This window comes from Labrus bergylta, chromosome 3 (assembly GCF_963930695.1).
Source record: "Labrus bergylta chromosome 3, fLabBer1.1, whole genome shotgun sequence".
In the NCBI taxonomy this organism is placed as follows: domain Eukaryota; kingdom Metazoa; phylum Chordata; class Actinopteri; order Labriformes; family Labridae; genus Labrus; species Labrus bergylta.
The window spans coordinates 26,543,224-26,565,137 of record NC_089197.1 but is presented as its reverse complement, the minus strand read 5'-3'; the positions used below and the strand labels follow the sequence as shown (position 1 = coordinate 26,565,137).

Sequence of the window (21,914 nt, the reverse complement as noted above, 5' to 3'; positions counted from 1 at the left end):
AAGCTGGATGTCTTGGCCATCCTAATGTTGGGCCCCGCCCAGTTCCCTCCTACTCCAGTGGTGGGCTGTGAGCATGCACATCTGTGTGCATGCGTTCACTTTTCAGGGAAATGTTTTCCCCTTTTTAACATTGAAATAGTGAATACATCTACAAAACAAACATTCATCGCTTTATTCCATATATACTGTAGCAAATACCAAATGTCAAGACTTTAGCCCAGAAATATTTAATGTTTCACCTTTTTTGTTATGAAGTATTTGGGGCCTTAAAATACTGAACATTTTTCTCCTAGTTTTTTTTCTTACAAAAAACATTATTTTCTTTTACTTCCTATTTTGAAGCCTAAATATTTAGTATAGCTCATTCATAAACCAGATGGGTGAAAGAAAAACGATCTCGCCTTTTCTGGCCACAATACTGACGCATCAGCACGGCAAATATACCTCTATTCTTATTAAATGTATTGCATAATTGTACATTTCCTAATGTGAAATGCATATAGCAGAGAACGAGCCCCTCATATTCAAAGCCTTCGTCCTGATTTCTGCAGATAGACAGGAACATGGGCAGGATGTTTATACAGCAGAATGTAAACATTTTCGCTGGCCTTCTTTAAATAAAAAATCAAGTTAAGCTCCGTTAGATCAGCTAATACTCAATCTGATGTGCCTGCCCGCACTGTCTTGTCTAGATGCTGGACGTTTTTGCGCATGGATATTGTTTGTATGATGAAGTCATAATATTTACGCAGAGACGCAGGAGAAGTGTGGTGGAAAGTCTGCCGAACTGTGAGTGCACAAGCTGGACGAGGACTGGAGATCGACTCCTACGGACAGATTTACATCGAAGGATCCAGGGATGAAGGTAAAGTGGATTTAAAACTTTTCAATCACAATATCACAGGCAGAACTGTGGTCGGTGTAATAAAGAGCTTCCATGGAAAACCTGGATTTTTTTTTAGTTTGTTTGGTTCAACATGATATATTATATGAAATTTAGAGAAACGAAGCCAAGATCCTGCCTTAATGTCTCCGGTTTGGTTTAAACGTAACTCACCCAGAAGAAGACGCGCTCGAGTTTGTTTATTTGTTTGCGTTTCCATCGTATAAAACCTGATCTTGTTTGGTTTTACTGCCTTTTAAAAAGCTGTGAGCAAACGCTACTGAAATACGATCAGTCCATAACCTAAAATTGTTGACAGTAGTTTGCTTATTGTTCCCTGGAGAGGTCGATAGCTGCAGCCGGCAGCCTATTGCCTCTGCGTGGATTCAGTGAGCTGTGCTTCTGATCCTGTCGGCGTTACCGTGTCTACTAGATGCTTGTGGTGACTGAGAGGTTTTGGCAGAATGGACATAACGCATTAAAAAGGTGGATGAACATTTTTGCAATCTCTATCCTTTGCGTAAACCAGCAACTGTTCGGAGACTCTTGCCTGTGCGTAAATGTAATTTCAAGCTCCAGTTTTATTATTTTTTTGTCCGTAGAACAATTGGACAGTGTATTTATAAATATTATACAATAAAGCTTTTGAAGGAAATTCTGAAAAAATGTATTCAATATTAAATGGCAAATTACCGGAACTGTTAAATCCCAAAACACGCGCCACTGCCTTCTCATGTGTGGAACTCTGCCACAAGGAAAAATAAAAATAAATGATTTGGGAACATTTTCATTGTCAAACTAAAAGTGACTGACGTGCCACTGTTAGTTTGTGCTGTTGAAGAGGGGATTTAAACCGGTGTATAAATGAATGCAAGTATTGTTTTAACCGGTGCCTGCTCGGCCACTGCCTGCAGTGAGGGCCACACATTTATCAGCGCAACGGACCACCCAGCGCGCTCCAGAGGCAGGCGCGCTCCCGTTCCCTCTCTGCCCACTGCATTTAATTACCGCTGATGACTTCATACCATTAGGACTGTTGTTTCTCTCTCATACGCTCCTTCACACGATTTCATGTTATTCTTTCTTTGTTAAATGTATATAGGGCAAACCATTTTTCATTTTTTCAAAAGTGTGCATGTCCATTTAAGGTACACGCTTCAACATTTATGCAATGATGCTGATGCGCAACTCCACTGCGATCTTTTTTCACCAGTACTTAGGCCTTAAAGGCTCCAAAATATAGTATTTGTATATACGAAAATACTACTGATGTCCGTGTTAAATATAGTAGTGATAAAACTGTAAGTAATCCAACATAAAATTTCTAATTTAATACTTGCTGTAGAATAATAATAATTCTCTACATCTAAATGCATCCAAAATATACAGGTACTTTATTCATCGAGAGGAAGTAGTTGGCATAACAGCGTCGGTGGCGGATTATGTTCATTTCTTGGGTTCTAGTCTCGAGGTCAGAGCTTCGCTGTTGCTCCATCGCAGACGCAGTCATGCACTTTTCCATGACGTCCCATCATGAAATATTTGACAGGGCTGCATCCTCAGGAATGCTCGACCACTTAGGTGGAGGTACACCGCAGAGAGCGCAGCCCTGACAGCCTTTCCGGACTGTCTTACCGTTATTTAGTGTCCCCAAACCGGACTTGGACCCCTGTAAAAACCACGCTGCTAAAAAGTTCTGCAGAACTGTTCAATGAATAGTTCCTTGTAGGTTCAATGCTCTTACGTTGGTTAGGTTGAATAACCATCATGAGGCCAAAAACTGTAATTGGGGCCTTTTCCAACTCTTTTTTTTTTTTCAGGAGAAATATTCAGCTGACAGATTTCACTCTTTTTAGGATTAGTTTCATAATCGCACAACAAAAATCTCGATATCAGACGATTTTCACACAAAAGGCTGAATTGTACATCATCAGTTGAACAAACCACCCCATGTTAACTTGAAAATGATTGCTAATTCATTTAAGGCTTCGTATTATTGATCATAGGCCTACCTTGACAGCAGTCAGAAGGATTTAGTTTGGTCCCCAAAACAGATCAAACTGTTGATCCGAAGTGGTTCAAATAAACTATTCAGATGTAGATTAGAAATTCTTTTAAATATTATTATTAACTTTTAGAAATAATCCAGTATCTATGCTGGGTGATGAGAGAGAGACGCGGGGGGTCACCGAGAGGCCGCAGGGACTTTGTTTGTACCACAGAGCGACAGAGTGATCGATCAGCTGGCTCGAGTTCATCCGCCTTGAACTTGAGTTAAGTTTTGAAATAACACTCAGGACTGCATTTGAGCAACCAGCTTTTCCCCCCCAACTTTTACTTCTTCATAGGTAGCCTTACCTTAAGCAAACCCTTTATCTGAAAGGGATATATAACGATAAAGTGATCATTAGAAACAAGCTAACATTTTAATTATAGGCCTATTATAAGGCCTAGCTAAAAACAAAAATATATATTAGGCTATATATAAATATCCCTTACGTGTTTGAAAATGTAAATAAATGAACACATATGCCTTTAGCCAACATATAGCGGCTTTATACAAATTAAACAAGAGGGCCCGAGTGGTTTGGAGTATTAATACAGAAAATTGGGGTTTTGATTAAATTTTCAGGTTTTTAGATTTTGGTTATTTAATCTTATTTTGTCGTAGGCTATAAGTGCCAAAAAAAAAGCATGTAAATGATGACATCTTTAGACGCACAAACAAAAGTGGTGAGCTTGTTTTTACGCGGAAGATACCAACATAAAATAGCCTACAATAAAATATTTTTCGTTCGTTTATAAAATAATATTAATAATAAATAAGCTATTTGTTCATACATTTTCTTTATTGGTGCTCTGAAATAATTACGTTATTTAGCCTATACTGTATTATTTTAATATTGTTTTTTTTTTTTTTTTTTTACACATTTCCAAAACAACATTGTAGGATGAAACTATGACTATGACATTTTTCTGAAGACACATTTAAAGTGTACACACTTTAGACTGTCGCTCAGATTAGTGTTCAGAGGGATTGTTATTGTTTCTTCAGCTCTTTGTCTCCTCGGTGACGCCTGTAGTTCACACAGCAGGTTTGTCGCTTTAATTGAAAACAGTGTAAAGTGGAGGTGGGTACCCCCTCATCACTTTCCCCACGCTGTAGGTGGCCGTGTATATTTTCCTTTAAGTGCTGTTTATGTGAACGAGAAAGGACGGGATTGCTAGCAGACCGCTGATTGGGCACCGCCCTCGCATAGGCTAATCAGCTGCAGAACGCGCGCGCTGGATCACTTTTTAATTTTCTTGGCGAGATACCTGTGTGAGGGCGCGAGAGAAAGTAGTCCCCTGGTACAGCAAACCCCTACTGAGTAGGATGATCGATCAAACATTTGTGTTAATACTTTTCACACAAATTGCACAGTGATGGCAGTCCTCACTCACTCACTGTTGAAATGTATAAATACTTTCAGAGGCTGCAGGTGTGATACTGATAATGTTTGTAAGGCGTCTAATAACCTGCTCGTGGACACATCTTGTTTCGCGCAGTCATCTTCGGCACATTAAAAAGACATAACAAAAAGATAATTATGGTAGCCTACTTACATCTACAGAAGGAAGCACCTAAAAAACTATATACAGAAAAAACCGTTTTGTTTATTCTTGTTTTTTATTCTATAAGCAGACAGCAAAGTAAATTAGCCACCGTGTGTATTCTATGATAATCCTTTCATATGCAGTAAATACTTTAACAGAGACAATATTGAAACAACATACTCTCAGTGTAAAAAAAATGTTTACTGTACTGTTGGTATTTTTGGTAGAATGCACATGTTACATATATGCACACCTGTCTGCCTCCCCTGCACACCACAAACTGAAGAATTGAAGATATCATGTGTAAATGTTAGTCATTGATGATGTCTGGATCTTGTCTTTAGTGCTACTGTATTTATGTTTTCACATCAAAAAAAGATATTGAAATATCATGTGAGATAAACAGAGAAGTACATTAGTAATTTAAATAATAAAGAATTTCATAAATTATGACATTGAACTCAGAGCGTAAGTCTTGCTTTGTCTTACAGCATTCAACATGAGGCATTCAATAAACAAATGTTGTTTATTCATTCATTTATTTATTGTAAAAACAACCACTGCTCTGCAGATAAGGAGTTCATCTTTTGTTCACCAGAGTTGTGAGAGTTGGGACCTCGTCTTCCCTGAGCAGTCCCTGGTGTGTCATTCTGTCAAACCTAAGATAGACAAGTCTCCTTGTCAGATTCAACTTTGGTTCAGTATTTTGCATGTTAAGGCAGATTCTTGTTCTCTTTTCATAACCATCTCCTGATGACAGCTGTAACAATCCTTTACTCTCAAACAATGAAAAAAGAATGAAATCATATATATAAAATTTCCTCTGGTTTATTTTATGATCATAGGCAGCAGCCCATAATTTGACATGAAGGACAGCAGTGGGGAGGATTTGGCAGCTCCAGAGGTTTAACAAATACCAAACTGTCCAAATGTGGTTAGCACTATAAGGGGAAAGGTTTCATGATTTAAATACCTGTTAAAACAAATAATTTTTTTAACAAGTCGGCAAACTTCTGTGTAAAACATGAGAAAAGGCCAATTTCAAGAAATAGAAAACATGTTTAATTTAAGTATAGTGTACATCAAAGTTACAATTTATGGTTAAAGCATGAAGGATAAATGTACTTCATGTGTTTAAATTGTTTAAATGTCTCTTTTTATTCAAACTGCAAAATTCTAAAATGACAAATGTATTCACTTTTATGTGACTATTTTCAGGTTTCACATTGAAATTGTTGCGTTTCAATTTGTAGAATTGTATTTGTATTTTTTTTGCATAAATAAACAATATAAAGGAAAAAAACAATATATCCGACTTGTCAGGGATAGAATGATCATCTCCAATGCTGTCCCTGGTGTTTAATTATGTAAGTTAATTCAAATGATTGACACACATTCATTACAGGTTAATATGGAATGAACCAACTTTTGTCAACCATTTAAAGTTTAGGTTTCTCAGTAATCCATTGTTCATTTTGTGTGTTTTTAAGTATGGATCACTGAGGGATGTCTGCAATATTTATAGGTTTTAACTCAAGGCCATAAAAAAAGTTTCATAAGACTTAGTTTAAGTAGGAAACTCTTTGATTGTTGAATAGTCTGAGTGATGTTTAAAGAGTAATTTAGGACAGGATTTCTACAATTTATTTTTCCCAAGCTAGTACATTTCAGAATGAAACAAATGAATAAAACAAATCCTGTTCTTTAAAAACATTTCAGTCATTATTTCATTCAGGACTCTAGTTTTTCATTTAGTGCATGTTGATTAAGGATCACCTGATACTATGAGAAGGCTGCGTTCACAAATATTGATAATTAATATAAAAAAAAGAACATAATGCATTGCTTAACTTTAAATATCTGTTAAAAAACTTTTCCTGCATCGCTTCTCTCTGCTATGTGTGGCCTCTATAGGAAGACTCAGCCTCAGAGTGGGGGCCTGTTTCATGTCCCACCGTGCACCCTGCACACCTCCTGGGCTCCCTCACAGTGTGCCTGATGCAGACAGAGACGTCAAGAACGAGCTGAAGCAGAAACCACAGAGAAGAACTCCAAAGAGAGAGGCAGGGCAGACTTGGGTCCGAGTCAGACTCAGACCCCTCTGCTGCAGGTTAGCTGCTTTCATATTGCTCTCATGACAGACTGATGCGTGCACATGGGGAGACAGGGGTCTTATATGTACGTGTTTACATGCACATTTACAGAATATCTATCGTGTTTATGCACAGCCCACCAACTCGTTTTTTCTGTACTCTGAAGGGGGATTTTCCTGTGGCAAGCTGCTTCGGAAAAAGCAATTAAGAATTCCCAAACAGGACACCACAATGGGAGATATCGTTTGTGCAAAATGTTCTCCATGTCTCTTTACTTTGAGTCCGGGATGGGTTGGCTATTTTTAATCTGCGCACGCAAGAACCCACCTACAGACAAACCACAAATTGAATGGAGGGGAGTGGGGGTGAGCGGGGATGGTAATTGCCTATTGTGGAGCTCAAACTCCTCTGTTCTGCCATAAACAGATTTGGTAGTTCACAACTTGATACCCAGTTCTCCGGCCGGATTGAAATTACAGCGTGTCCTCGTTGTCTGTGGGAACTCAGAGCCAGGCAGCGGTTTAAATCAGTCAGGAATGCTCGGGGATGGTAACTGGATTGGGCTGTAATGCCAGGCTCTCCACAGCCTGAACATGAGGGTGGGAAAAAGGCCGAGAGCATTTCCTGAGTGGAGGGGGTCCCAGCCAAGCATCACACGCGTGGGCATTATATGACAGTGATCCTGCCAGGCTTCAGCTTCTATGAGCCAGAGTGGAGAAGAAGAGTACAGCTGTGGGGGAGGAAGTGTGGAGGGTGCAGGGGGCAGTACCAGGGAGAGGAAGAAACACTGCAGCTGTAATAATGCAACCTGTGGAGGAAAGGCTAATGAAGGGTGAATAAAAAAAGGGGGACATAATTAAAAGTGGTGTAATTCAAAGCCAGTGTCTGCATCACAGATGCATGTAGAAATCATCTACTGCTTCCTTCTACATTAGATGTTTTCTAATGCTCCTTTGCATATAGTTTTAGAGTTCGGCTGATTTGATGAAAACAAACATAAATGGAAAAAATGAAGCTCTGGTTGGAAATGTATGTGGGTAATAACATTTCAAACCCAAATATTAATCCTGTATTTAAGAAAGATAGCCTTGTTGAGATTGCCTTTCAAGTGAGACCTGTGTACAAAACCATGAACATATATATCGTTTTAAACACAAACTCACAGACAATATACAGATGTTAATTATGACTGTTCTTTTTCTGCTTCTCCTCATCTCAGTGTGAACAGGCGAAGAAGCTGATGATGTAGTAAGGACTGTTTAAAAGCCAGCACAGAGCAAAGGTAAAAAAGCAGTTTTTGTATTACAGCCCTATGAATAACAAAAAAACTATTTTGCTCCCTCCAGCTAATTAAAGGAAGACTATCCCATCCCATCATTTAAAAGCTTTAAAATACAACTCCTTACGTTCTTAGGTAAAGGCTGTCGATACAATACAAGGAACAGATTCAAATTCAGTTGGCCTCTGAAGTGTCTCTGATTGAAAAAGGAAATTAAAAGTTGTCAGTTTCCCATCTAATGTCATGCAGAAGATGCTCCAAATGAAATCTTGAGCTAAAATCACATTGTGTGCAACATCAGCTTGAGCTTTATCCTGCACAGTATCTAATATGATTAAATCAATGTAAAGCTGTAGTCATTGACCCTCGTGTCATATCTGAGCATTGAATTCTAAAGATCTTGTAGTAAATGGTGTCAGTTGTGTCCTGAAGAATAAAATTGCTGTAAAAATGATGACATTGTTTCACCTGTTCAGAACACAGCATATGCTCCCATTCATATTCAACCCTGATTGCTATAAACCATAATGTTAATGTTATTTCAGTGGATCAACACAGCAAGTCTTCTCATGAAGTAGACTCCTGTTTATGATCTAATGACTGGCTGGGTAATCATGTCTCATCATGTGTACACACAGATTAAACTACAGGAGCTGTGGTTACCACTATGCTGCCGGTGTTTAGCCTCCTGTGTTCATGTATCAGTTCATCTGAGAATGTTGCCGACTAAATGATCAGTGTGTGCAGACTGCTATACTGGCAGCCATACGTCGCTCCCTTTGGCCTGTGTAAATGTTGTGACGATCTCGGCAGGAATCTTCGCCTACGGTTGTCAAAGGGCTTTTAATTTCCACCTGCTACCGGCCTCTTTCCGTTCGGTCTGCTCTATAACAATGGTACAGGGAAAGCTGTGGAGTGCAGAGTGATTGATGTTGGGCTGTATTTGGCCCTTCTTCAGACTGGGGGCCTGACAGGAAGTGGCTAACCCTCCCTTCCACGCCAACTACCATGTAATAACGCAGGTCTAAGGAGGGCAAAGTGCTGATCGTGGCTTTCTTAGGCATCCAATCGACCCAAAAGACAAGTTGGCAGGCCCAAGCAAACTAGGTGTCATGACTTGTAAATCAATTGAACCCAACTCGATCCTCTCGACCATGCCGCCAACCACCACTCTTGTTGTGGGTAAAAAGAGCTCATCACATCTTTCTTGATATTAAAGAGCACTGGGCAGAGACAGTAATTCATCATCCCATTATTCTGTCCTTTTTCCTAACCATGTTTCTCTGTCTCCTTCCTGCAGGCTGCAGTAGGCCCGTGTGCGGCTTTGGCCACAGGAAGCCGTGAATATTTGTGAGAATGGAAGATGTCTTATGGAGGAGACATACTGCCTCCTCCCCCTCCCCCCCCAGACCCCACCCACTCACCACCCCATCTGACACCTGACCCCTTCGTGTGTTTATATCAGAGCGTGGAAGTGAGAAATAGTGATGAGTCACTCTGACTGAGTGTTTACACTCCGGAGTCACGCAAGGAAGGAAATCAGCCACGGTCTGCTAAAAGTGGCGAGGTGAGAGAGAATAGCCGAGTCTTCCAGAGCTGCACTGATTTACCTCTCACTAAATTTATTTCACCTCATCTCAGCTGCAAAATACTTTTGACCAGCAGAAAATGTCAACATTCAGAGCGCTATTTCGAGGAATAGACAACGCTGACAGCAGCAAGGACAAAAGCACGAGGCAGTTAAAGACGATAGCCTAACTTACATCTAAGTGTGTCTGTTTGTACATATTCTGTATGTGTGTGAGTTTAGTCTGCTGCTGCCACACTGATTATTTTAAAAGAGAAAAAAACAGATTTTAAGAGCCGCTTTAGTCCACATAAAAATGTTAATAAAATAATCTGTGTTTAAGAATTGAACACACCACTATCATAGAATGAAAGCTTTTATTGCCACATAATAATGTTTCTCGTCAGCCGGATGACTTATCACGGCATAATTTCACTTTGAATACTTTGGAGACCAGCAGCAATGATATGTACTTATGATGATTGCTAAGCAGCATTGAGCATTTCTGCACTGTTCGAAAAGAGTTCAACAAAAACATTCAAAGTTTCAAACGTGTTCTTACTATCCCTGATATACTGCACATATCAAGATTAAACTTGAATTTATTATAATGTTCATCCACAATTTACATTTCTAGTTCAGATTTTCTACAAAAGAAAGATGTCAAAATATTATGAAGCCACTTCGTGCCCTTACTTGATTTCATTCATTTCTTTTGTGTCTATCAGGTTATTTAACAAGTTTGCACAAATAAAAAATAACATTTATGTAATTATCCTTACGGTGTTTGACAAAGAGAGTTCATAAAAAATACAAACACATACTTTTGTACAGTCGAATCACTAAAAAACTGTGATAGCTCAGATTTTATTCAGACGAGAAGTTGGTATCAAGAACTACGATGACGGGACTGGTTCTCCTGCACAGCGGGCCAAAGCTTGTTCTCTTGATAAAGAAGCAGCCATTTTGCTAAGGTCATACTCTTCTCTGTTACGCTCACAGCCGTCTGTGTGTTGTGTTGCATATAACTGACCGTCCTTTATGGCCTTAAAAATAAATAATATCATTGAGAATAAAATCAGTACATTATAAAGTGTGTTTCATACATTGGGGGATGCATGTTTTTACCGTGTCTGTAGTGTATAAATCACTCTGCACTCATGTTGCATTGATGCGATTGTATTTTCAGTGTACTGTAAGGTGTGTTTACTGTGGTGACGACCAGTGTTTGAATTTCAATTTCACTCTTGTCCGCCACTCTGAGTGACTTTAGATGTGATATTGCACAACAATTGTTTTCAAGAGACAGCTGTAGTTGAGACTGACACTTTATATCTTTACATCATTACACTGCCAAAGTAGCTTCATTTCTGAACAGAGCCTGTATATCCTGTTACACACCCCCACACACACCACCACAATGAGAGAGTCAGCACAGCTCTTATTTTGGCTGATCTCTCCTGAATTGTGAGTCCTGTCAGGGGCTTTGATTGATAGTTGTGTTTATCACCATATTATTAAGTAATCAGGCTCACCACAGCTGGGCTGAAAGCTCCTTAATTCTAGCTAAAGCTCACGGCTTCATGCTAATTAAAGGTTTTACCCAACGTGTTTATTTTTGTGAATTTTTAAAATATAGTTGTCTGTGTTTCTATGAGAGTGCGCTGATTATTGCATCTTCTCTGCAATATTCAGAGATGTTTCTTAAAGAGAAAGATCATGATTACTCACATGGACAGACGAGAGAAAATCGACTTGGAGTAAGTGCATGTAGATTGTAAAAATCCAGTTTTCAACCCTGAATACACCGTTTCACTTTACTATAAAACCTGCAAAATGACAAATTAAGTGTGCACAGCAAAGCATTGCATATATAACACGAGATGGTCAATCAATCTGTGTTGTGTGTATGGGCACAGGTTTTGTTCTTGCTCTGTTAATAGAGCCTGCGGCAGGCTGCGTTTGTGTATCACTCAGGTAAACAGAGTCATGGCAAAGTGGACATGCTGCCAAGTGTGTCCTGACTGAAGACAGAGAGCTCTGTGGCACTGTACAGCCACTCCTGAGCTATACTGTATGGGTTAATGTGATGAATGGCTATGTGGTAATGGGCCATGTATTAGAGTGAAATAGCTCTTCTAAAAGCCCGATCTTGAGCTGTTGCTTTGGGCGATTTGATTCAGGAATCAGTCAGGTAGCAGATGTTTCATGTTGGATCAGCCAGCCCGCCCTCGCCTCAGAGGTGCTGCCATTGTGTGAGGGACTGTATAAATGAGCTGACCGATCTTCAAACAAGGTGAACAAATGTTACTATGTTTTTTTCTTTAGGGACAATATATGATAACTTAAGAAAATTATTAGCTTTCTTTTAGCCTACAGCAGCGTGTGTGTTACTGTATTTATCAGTGAATTGCAAATGTCTACACTTGGTAGAAATGATTGTAAATGAGCCATATTTCTAGTAAAACGTGTGCCTGAATGTTTGTAATGTAATAGGTGGTTGTTTTGTGTAAGAATGAGTCCTTCATTGCTCTCACTATCGTACCCTGTTCTTTCTTTGTTGTGTGTTTTTTATTCTGTTTATTTTCTTTTATGAAGTAACTTTAAAATAAAAAGTTACCTTATTCATGATGTCTTACACCTTTTTTGAGTCAGAACTTTCTTCTGTAGGACATAATGTTAGTGTTGTATTTAAATCATATTTATGTTTCACTTGTATTACAGTAATAATACTTTGACTTTAAACTAGATTAAATTAGTGTAGGTGTCTGTTTGTATGTTTCTGTTACTATTAGAGTGCTGTTGTTTTTTCTCAGATTGTCTGAAAACGTGTTTTTCTATTTCAGCGCGCAAATGGAAAGTTTTTGTTGAATTGTTTCTTTTCTCCAAAGGCAAGACTTTAAATATTCAGTAGCAGCATCTAAAGTGAATAGTTTCTTTCAGTATTAAATTAGCATTAAGGTTAATCCATCAGATGAAAAATAAACCCAAAGCAGTAAAGAATTTCATAAAATGACTATTTTTCAAGTAAAGAAATCATCTTGCGTGTGACTACTCAATTGGAGACCAATTTGTCCTCGCAGTCTCCCTCTTTTTCAAAAGTCAAGTGCAGATCCACTTGAAGACCTGATGATGAATTCCCTGTTTTTCTGTGGTGCTGCAAAGAGTCATCTAATAAACACAGTGAGGATGAATCCTGCTGTTGGTGGTCTTCTTGTTTACTTCCATGTTATACCATTTCTCCAACAACTAAAGGGTGATAGATCACTGTTCATGTTGCCTATATATCTAAGTATGATTCACTATCAGTAATGACCTCAGTCTGATCTATGAGGGCCTTCAATGCTGGCTTGCAATCCGTCTGACCTGGGATCTATGCCTTTAAATGTATCAGTTTTTCTGATGTGAACCAGAGGAGCATAAGCATGCTGCATGCTTTAAAAAAGGAGAGCTGATCATGTGCTTATTTCTGTCTCTTACAGCTGGATCTGCACATTTTATTGGTTTGAACCACATAGATGGAAAGAAATTAAAACTGAATTAATGCAGCAGCAACTCAGACTACGGGTCTTTTTGGTAAGTGTATGATTGATTAAAGAATATTTTCACCATTATTTCTGTCAGTATTTAGTGACACACTCTCTGGATGTGAACTCTCAGTGGACAATAATTAATGTGTGGATAACTTGAGCCAATGATACTCCTTTTCTCTGTGTCCAAAGAGGCTTATCACAGGTGTCGGTAAGGACAGACAGACAGGCACATGGTTCCACTTTGACGTCTGCTAATTCCAGGGAATCAATCCTAAATGACACCTATGGGATACACAGAGTGGATTTCCCTCTGATGCAGATTGGTGGTGGTTTGCAGATGAAAGACAGTAAAATAAATAAAGCTGTGGTGAGCAGGCAGAGCTCTTCTGTCTGCACTGTACGACCATAACGGGATACACACTGACAAGACAGGAGAAGGGGAGGCCTGCTCCTGTTTTCAACACTGTTGGCATGGAAACGCTGATGAACTTCTGCGTCCTGATGATCTATAAGGACTCAGTTGTATAAAATATATTCAACTGAGTCTTTTACCCCCTTTGTCTCAAAGGGGGTAAAAGAGTTACCTCACAAGAGGAATAAAGAGATTAGCAGAAAGCTGGTCTTTGTCAGCAGCTCTGCTCCCCGGCCCGCTGCAGCTGATACAGTTTTAATCCTCAAACACTCGTTACCTTAAATTCAGCAGTATCAAATGACTTTTTAACCTCCTCCAATCAATCTTTTCATCAGCTGCGGTGTCTGCAGGCAGCCTGCAGTAAGAATAGTAATGGTAAGACTATACAGGCTTGTCTCATCTTGGCTGAGAACATGCATGATACTCCTACAAGTTACACTGACCTCCTCCTAATCATCGCTGTGCAAGTGAAACCTCAGCTTTGCGTTGTGCAACATCTCAAGTGCGCTGGATAGATCCTTAAATGTTCTTTAAGAGGATGAGTTCGACACAGATGTCAAATACAAACACAATAAGCAAATTTTCTGCTGAAGTTTGAGTTGAAGACATGTATGAAGTAGCAACATTTTGTGACATCACAAGTTTGGATACCGAGTCATGATCCAAATATATACAACTAACAAAGTGTTGTGTAAAAACCTGAGGCCTCCATGTACACTCAAACATTTGGAATGCTGTGTCCTGCAGTGAGAAGACAAATAAACGCAATTTCTTTAATTCAATCAGGAAAACAGAGAATGTTGAATTTATTGAAATTCCTTGTTGAGGAAATGACCAGACAAAGTATTAATGGAGTTCCAATATTTCAAGCACAGATGTTTAGATGTCTCCTAACATTTCTTGATGGGCTCTTTACAATAAAACGTGTCACTTCTGTCATTTAAAGGTGAAAGCAGATTTAACAGTTGTCCCACTAATTGGCTCCCATCCATTATTGCCTGATAAGAGGCGCAGAATCTCACATAAAGAAGGAGCGTTATCAAGGTTTTGTCACTGGTGCCACTGAGGTGATTTATTCAGATTCTGGTCGACTCCCGTCTGATGCACTTCAACAAATCACAGCCTGAGGTCTGGCTAACCCTGCAACACACTCATCTCTGTCTCCCTCTGTTACCCCCACACATGCAGCTCACTTTGACTATGTGCATGTAGCACCCAGGGGCCATTTTCAAAGCCACACTGTCCTCAAGAGTCCCTCCAATTTAGTAAGAAAGGGGTGAAATTTGAATCATACTGTGGACGAATGATTTTAAATAATCCTGTGAAATAATATTAATTTGCAGACAGGCTTTGCTCAAACTTTTATATCCACACACTTAGAATATTTAAAGTGAGTTATTACCCTTCTCATTAAGCCAAAACTATAGTTTAAATAAACAACTAATATGTGTTTGCAGAGGGGAGCTGTGAGTTTGTGTAATGATTAAGAGGTCTCTGACCACCAGCAGTGCGCTGTGACCCGGGGGCTCAGGGTGATAAGACCTCCATAATTCTACTTTATCCCTCTGCTCATTATCAACCTCAATCACAGATCTGGGCCGAGCCCTCGGGCTGCAGCAGGACAGACTGCTCTGCACCTTCACACAGTCCTCTGCAGCCAGAAGATTACTGAGGAGACACACAGGCTCAGTTTCCCTGCTCCCAAACACTTCAGCTATACAAAATAGTCAACCCTGCCTCCCACAGAATAAAGCTGTGAATTGCAAAAGAGGAAAATTACATGAAGAAAAAGGTTATTAAGATTAATTATTTTTTTATTTTTAACAATCATATTTGCATTCTTTTTATTATGTATATTCAACCTTTATTTTGACCTTATTTAAACCTCACAACTGTGCTGAGGAACCTGAGCAATATTTGTAAGTATTTCATTCATATCTTAAAGGCATGCAAATCCTCTAATCAGATAAAGTCTTCATTTATTTCTTAATGGAGACAGGTTGAATTATTCCAGAGCTCCAGGTCTGGCCTGAGGTCTGACCAAAGTGGGTTCCTGAGGCTATCAGGTTGTCAGCCAGGCTCCGACTCTCCTCAAAGTTGGCTTTTTTTGGAGGGAAACTTACAGCAGCCAGTAGCAGAGGCCTAAGTGATGTGTTAATACATGAAAATGAAAGCTTTCTTTTAACCTCAGGCTGTTATTCCTGGCCAACGGTATCTGCCGCACAGCCACAAATATTTCATCACGTTCTTTGAGCGGCAAAACACGGGACTGTTTTTATTTGTTTAACTTTCATGTGCATGTAAGAGGTTTTTATATGAAGTGAACCACTGTACCATCGGAGGTGAATGATTGATTTCTCTTCAACAAAAAATCTTAATACAGCACCCCTTAACAATTAAATCGTATTATGCACTGGTGTTTTTGTGTTCTTAGATTTATTTTTGGGCTTTTGTGCCTTTAATGCAGAGAGAGGACAGTGGATAGAGTCGGAAACCAGGGAGAGAGAGTGGGGAGCGACATGCGGAGGGAGGCCACGGGTGGAGGCAAACCCGGGCCTCCCGCTCAAGACGACAACCTCAATACATGGGGCGCGCGCCCTAACCATTGCGCCACCAGCGCGCCCCAAGAATTAACATCACTTTTAATTGTTCTCACTGATGAAATGCCTACACACATGCTCATACCAAAAGACCTCTGTGTAATATCCAGTGTGTCATGAAAAATGTAATTTGAACAACCTAAGCTTCGACAAAGTCTTGTGCCCCGCCTGAGATATATGGTCACAACCTGGGGGGCCTATACCCCAGGTTGGGAACCAATGCTCTGAATGATTTGTTATTTTCTGCTGGATTAAAAATAAAAGTAAAAATTCAGACTCATTCATTTCTCTGGAGTAGTTCTTCCTTTAGCCGTCCAGCTCTTTGTTTATGTTTTTATGTTTATGTTTGTGTGCCAGAGTGTTTCTGACCACGTGCATTTGTGTGTGCCCTCGTGTTTTATGTGTGCTGTGAGGGGAACAATGATGGACATGACAAAAATGAATTTGTTCTTAATTATGCAAACATTAATGAATCTGATAAAAATAATCATAAATTGACACAATGTTGTGAAAACTCTGTTTTATGTATTATGCCAACTATAGATTTCCATTTGGCATAGAAAGAATACTGTAATGTCAAATGTGGTTTAACTTCTAAGAATTCAAAATTCATTGCATTTAACGAGTTTAGAAATGAGTTTGGAGACGGTGTTCAGAAGTGCTACCTTAAATCTATCGATGTGTAATTTGACATGTTGTTGAGTAACATTAACATAAAAACCATAAAAATGGTCATTTAAGATATTGCACGATGTTAAGATCAATTTATATTTGTTGCATACATTTTTTAATTAGTCAATTTACCTAATTTAATTAGCCACACATTTGGAGTTTTTCCCACATTAATAAGAAAAACAGTGTATTCATGGATTTTTCAGAAAAAAAGTATAATGAATAGACTAACTGTTAAACTGTTTGTATTAATATTGTAGAAACCGTTTGTGAGTGTGGGTCTATCTGTCGGATGGAGATGTGTGTAACTGGAGGAGAAATACTAGAAAGAGTTTGGCAGACTTCAGGAAAGTTATGACTCTGGACAATATTCCTGCTTCAGGCCTGAAAATCAATAACCTAGACCCCAGTGGTGAACGCACGCGAGGCGGACCCCACACAGCGGTGAGCTATTCCCCTGTCCACTCCCCCTCACACTCCTCCATCTTCCCTTCCTCCACAAAACGCCAGAAAAATCTAAAACTCAGCTGTGAGTGTCCAGTTTTGGGGGAAAAACCCTCCATATCCCTCTCCTTGCTCTATTTTTGTTTTTTTCTTCTCTCCTCATTTACCGCTCTCTGGGTTGCAGTGAAGGATACTGGGAAATAGCTGTAAAATGATTCATCATCTGGCTGACCTTTACCACTGCATGCATTTTTGTGCCTGTGAGTGTAAGAGAGAGGAGCGAGGAGCAAGGGAGGGGATCGGGGGGGGGGGGGGGGGGGGGGCGTGCAAATTTCTTGTTTTAATTTCTCAATTGGCTCTTAACCAGGGGTCAAAGATCGGCTTAGCACAACAGCTTTGACAAGATAAGCACCTGTTTCTCTGCTGTTGGAGGCCAGAGTTATCCTATTACCCTCAACATATAAACCTCTCAGTGGACCTGTATACACATGCGTAAATACTGACGTAAATATAGGAAAACACGAGCACTGCTCTCTGAGCACAACACTAACACTGTCAACACCTTCCACCCCCATAACGTCAGACACATCCAGCTTTACCTGGATACTAACTCCTCATCAAGAGCTTTGTTTGGATCTGCGTTTGATGCTTTGTATACCTCGTTAGTAAGAAATCTCTAATTGAACGTTTCAGGATGCTCATTACACTTCACAAGTCAGATGATGATGCTTTTTATAAAATAAAAGTGCTGGCACGGATACCTTTCCTTTGGTTTGGCATTGTTGTATTTTTAGACACTAAATAGGCATGAAGAAACCACCTTTCACTGCCACATTTTAGCACCCATAATTTAGCACACCCCTTGTTTACACTCCGTGGAGGCTGATCTTTTGTTGTCCTGCTGGTGAATGATGAGGGGATTGCACATTACGGAGAACAGAGAAGTACTCCAGTGTGTTTAAGTGTCTTTTCTACGTTTTCCCTCATAGTAAGGCACCAACAGACTCATTAAGTTAATATTAATCAGATAGTGCCAGTTTCTGCATGTGGACAAGACAAACACAGCTCCATAGTTACCTTCTAAAACATGTCAAATTCAGGCATAATGTAAAAACATTTATTTTTTTACTTTACAAATGCTTCCCCTATGGCCATGTACTTACATTTCTTACATTATGACGCCTGAGAAAGTATGTCTAGCCAAAGCATTTTTCATGGGTGATTCAAGCGGCAACCTTCGGTCTTGAAAAATGAAGCCAATGCGGAAGTGCAAAATCCTGCACTCGAGTGTCCGGAACTACAATAACAGATTTATAAAAATTAAAAAAAATTCACATTCTGATGAAAAGTGGTGTATTTTAACTTTAAATGTTATGTATAACCTTTGAATAATTGAGCAGTTTGCATTTAAAAAGGAATTTAATTCCTTATTGCTGGTATGTAACTTTACTGTCATATTTGGATTTTTGTCTATCACATTTAAATGTTCAATCCAATCTCCTTGTTTTAATCAAATGAGTGTGAACTAGTCTCCCTCAGATGCTTTTTGTAGCCATACTAGATGTATCACAAAGCTTTGCTGTCGTTAAACTTCCTTTAATTTGTAGCGTACCCATCACTGGTTAAAACCCAACAGCACCAAGGCCAGGAAACAGTGTGGCTTTCAAATAAAGGAGTTTGCGTATGTTCTGTTTTTTTCCCCTTTTCTTTTTCATTCTCTAATATTTTTTTCACACCTGCTGTGTCCTCCTGCAGAGCATGTGAAAGAGTTGTTACTGATCCGTTGGTCACTGTGTGTGGTTCCTGGCCTGAGTGTGGGTATGTGTATCTGACAGGCAGCACTGTTAATCCATACATGAGTACGGGGTCAAATTTCTCAGAAGTGTGTGTGTGTGTGAGTTCTTTTTGGTGCCATGGGAGTATCTACTGTTCGGACCGTTGTGTGTTCGCGTGCTTGTTACCATTCGTTGTTAATTAGGAATGGTGATGTGAGCATGTTGCAGGCTCGTATGATCAAACGCAGTGGTTTGAATGTGAAACCGTCCAGGGTCCAGAAGAAGCAGTCACGAAAACTGTCTTTGCAATGTGTGTATGTGTATGTCCGTATTGTGTGTCCGTGTGTTTGGGTGTGTGTGTGTGTGTGTGTGTGTGTGTGTGTGTGTGTGTGTGTGTGTGTGTGTGTGTTTGTGAGCCTGCCTGGAATGCTGTGTAGATGCTGTGGCCTTTCACTAAGCCTGGGCTTTCTGCTGTATTAATCACCTTCAACAAGGTCTGATTTCTTGGCCTTGCACATTGATTCTGAGGCCTTGACTCTCTGCTCCCTACTCGAACGTGACCATCGAGTCAGCATGATTTCCCACAGCTTGCAGGCTTTTAGATGTGTGTGAATGCATGAGAAGGAAACTAAAGAGATTTGACATGTGTATGGTTATTAGAGGAGAGGAGGAGAGGAGGAGGAAGGGCTGGTTACATGCATCTGTGTGCTGCAGCCAAAACTGGCAGACCTGATAAGAGGGGTCGGTCCAAATGAATGGGGGTCACTGCTGGAGTGGTGTAGCAGAAATCCAGTGCGGGCTGGAGAGGCAGTAAGGCGACAGGGGTCACAGAGGTCACACAGTCACACAGACTGGGTGTGTAGCAGTACATTGTTCTGCGGTAGCTCGGTAGTATGAATGACGGTGTGTCAGATGAAAACACTTTCTCACAATTGTCTGTAAGAATGTGCGTGCTCATGAATTTTCAGCCTCTGAACACCACAGTGTAACTTCTCTGTCTTAGATATAGCCATGGACTGACATGGATATATTATTGAATTTACAAAGACATGGTAACATAAAACAACTTTATGTTACAATGTAACAACTAGCAGAGTGTTTTATTCCACATAATGTACGTTTTCCAGTAAAAATTGAGTGCTGGAGACTGCTGATATCAGTTTGCATTTACAGCAGCCAAACAGCACCCCAAACAAAAAGTGATTCTTCCCAAATGCTCGTCACACAGAGAGATGATCTTCAGGAGTTTTTTCCAGCAGTTTGAAAGTGTGAAAGCAGTAAATGTCTATAAACAGTGGATCGTGTAGAACTCCCATTGTTGGGGTGGGGAGTTGCAGTGCCTTTCACTGCATTTATCACACTCAACGAGGTCTGATTTCTTGGCCTCACGCGTTGATTCTGGGGGCTTGACTCATGCAAACGGTAACAAGCACGCAAACACAGCAGGGTCAGAACAGTAGATACTCCCAAAGGACCAAAAAGAATACACACACAGCTCTCAATGCGCAATATGTCAGCACCTGTTGCAGGGGGTATAAAGGATTCACTGTTGAACAACAGAAAGAGATGTGTCGTCTATCATTATTAATACTTGAACCAGATATTGGAATATATGTGTGGTGATAAATGTAGAGCGAACATAAACATTCATTTCAAATTCATCAGCACTTGAAACATAAACCTACAAAGAGTTTAAAAAAATGTGAAAATTATAGTTCTTTATTCTCTACGTATATCTAAAATCAATCTACCTAAGAGTATCATTGGGTTTCCTAATATCATCAAATGTACTTTTATTTCAGTATAGTGTGTACAACTATTTGAATTCCTTCTCTGTTGCTCTTTCAGTGGTTTCTCATGTTCTCCCAATGAATGGGTCTTCTGGAGAACATTTTCTGAAAAGGTTTTTTTTGTATATATTTGTTTAGATTTATCCTGCACAGAGTCTAAAGGCCGTTGTGATTTTGGGCTTAGACATAAAAGTGTGTTAAGTGAACCATCACACCAATACTGTGACTTCTTCAGTGGGTGGATGATCCAGGATGTGGCACTTATTAACTCTGACAAATGTTTTTGTTCATATCCCTCCTCATTAGATGATATGAAGAGTGCTTGCTCAAATAGGGTAGCTTATTTTTTTACACCATCAACTTCCACTACTGAAAGCATCTTACATCAAATACTGTGATAGAAACTTTGAAACAGCATCTTAGTGGGGTAGAGCACTTTGGCGTTGGGCTTTTAAGAACTCTCAGCATCACACATTATGAGCTGCAGCTGTTTTCTAAGTGAAATCTTGTGAGAGACTTTGTTAGTTTAAACTTTGACTTCTTAAACCTTTCTATTAAGTCTGCTCTCTTTAGTAGCCCAAAATAAAAACAATGAAGTCAGATCCATTCAAGTAGCTTACATGGAACTTAAACCTGAGAAGAGTGGGCACAGGGCACGATGGGTACTGTGGAAATACTGTAAAACCAGATGCAATGCTATAACTCTCCAGATCAACAGATGTGTGCGTGTGTGTGTGTGTGTGTGTGTGTGTGTGTGTGTGTGTGTGTGTGTGTGTGTTATGTTGGCTCTTTGTTGGCAGTGGCGCTTCAATGACCTTGGTCTGTTTTACCAGTAAGCCCTGTCTCTCTAACAGAACCTCTGCTCAGGCGCTCTTGTTACTGGAGGGAATCTGTCAGTGTGACACAGCATTGGTTTGTCTTGGCGTCCACTCCACATGCTATGGGATACAGATGTTAACGGTCTGTGTGTGTTTCCCAATTAAAGCATTAATCCAAATCAACCCAAATGATCACACACAGTGAAACAACGATCAGGGAGGCCCTCTGAATCTTTTTCTTCTTTCTCCTTCCCACCCTGCTGCCTCTCTATCCTCCCTTCCTTTTCTTCTTTAAATGTCCATCTTTTCTCACCCTGTGGCCTCCTTAATTGTCTCCATCACCTCTTCAGTTCATCAGTGTATTCCAACTCGCCCCCCCTCCCCTCGCACCCCTGTGATTACTCACCCTGCATTCCTCCAGCATGCATCAAAGCAGCCAATGCTAAATGTG

At 39.9% G+C, this 21,914-nt stretch overlaps 1 long non-coding RNA gene across 1 annotated transcript; it reads left to right on the top strand.

Annotated features, from left to right (window-relative positions):
- Positions 1-597: 597 nt before the first annotated feature.
- Positions 598-16,244, top strand: LOC109985381 (uncharacterized). The gene is made up of 5 exons (XR_010665976.1): positions 598-865; positions 6,395-6,590; positions 7,793-7,855; positions 9,153-12,995; positions 13,142-16,244. It is a non-coding gene; the product is annotated as an uncharacterized lncRNA (long non-coding RNA).
- The last annotated feature ends 5,670 nt before the right edge of the window (positions 16,245-21,914 follow it).